Source organism: Seriola lalandi, unplaced genomic scaffold (assembly GCF_002814215.2).
Source record: "Seriola lalandi dorsalis isolate HSWRI2012SDOR001 ecotype SW California unplaced genomic scaffold, Sedor1 jcf7180002054870, whole genome shotgun sequence".
Lineage (NCBI taxonomy): Eukaryota > Metazoa > Chordata > Actinopteri > Carangiformes > Carangidae > Seriola > Seriola lalandi.
This window is the reverse complement of record NW_019525423.1, coordinates 92510-93593: the sequence shown is the minus strand read 5'-3', so window position 1 is coordinate 93593 and position 1084 is coordinate 92510. Positions and strand designations below refer to the sequence as shown.

Genomic DNA, 1084 nt, shown 5'->3' with positions numbered 1-1084 from the left:
TCAGAGGCTCTCTCTGGGGTTATCTCTCTCTTGCAAACACACACACACACACATGCACACACACACACACACACATACACACGCACACGCGCACACACACAGATGATCCTCTCATATGGGCTCATTAACTCTGTAGTGCGTTGATTAGCTACTCAACAATCACGCTGTTATTACTGACATCAGGAGAGCCTCTGTCTCATCCTCTCTCACTTACACACATTTTTATCAGTTCGTGTGTGTGTGTGTGTGTGTGTGTGTGTTGATGAAGGAGGCTCTCTCAGGACAAACAGCTGAAGAGGAAAATGTGAAATGAATCAGAGACTGAATTTTAAACAAAGAAGAAGAGGAAGTGATGGTGGCATCAGGTTGCTGGTTTGAATCCTGCCTGGATACAGTCACTATGTTTCAGCCTCCTGAGCACTGTAGTAGTGTGTGTGTGTGTGTGTGTGTGTGTGTGTGTGTGTGTGTGTGTGTGTGTGTGTGTGTGTTGACGTCAGGCAGAGTGACGTTAATGAAGTTAAACACAGTTCAGCTGTCAGATGGCAGCCCGCTGAGGGAGCACATCACACACACACACACACACACACACACACACACACACACACACACACACACACACACAGAAACGTTTTATCGACTGTGTGTTTGGAAATACTCATTTTTTAAACTCTTTATTTAAAAAACTTTAAAAAACAAATCCAGTTTTTTTATTCATTAAACTGATAAAAGTGAAACAACTAAATAAAATCTATTGATCAAAGTTCATGTTCATGTATTTATATCAGATTCAGTTCTACGCTCAGAGTCTGTGTCTCAGCTCCAGATGCTTCTGGTGTTTCAGGGTGTTTCTGCAGCAGGAAGCAGCGCCGCAGGTGAAAGACGTCTGACACTCGCTGGATCTGAACCTGAACTCAGATCCGCTTCAGACTGAAGGTTCGTTTCCTGTTTGTGGGACTCAGTGATTGGTGGAGAGTTTCAGACACTGACTGAGGGATGAAAAACTACCCTGACCAGCAAGTGTCTGTGTGTGTGTGTGTGTGTGTGTGTGTGTGTGTGTGTGTGTGTGTGTGTGTGTGTGTGTGTG

At 44.4% G+C, this 1084-nt stretch overlaps 1 protein-coding gene across 1 annotated transcript in view; it reads right to left on the bottom strand.

The window, feature by feature from the left end:
• Nucleotides 1-1084, bottom strand: part of LOC111671160 (sodium channel protein type 2 subunit alpha-like) — a gene marked incomplete at its 3' end in the record, with an annotated part of 101925 nt that overhangs the window by 42609 nt on the left and 58232 nt on the right. The gene's annotated exons all lie outside the window — the stretch shown is intronic.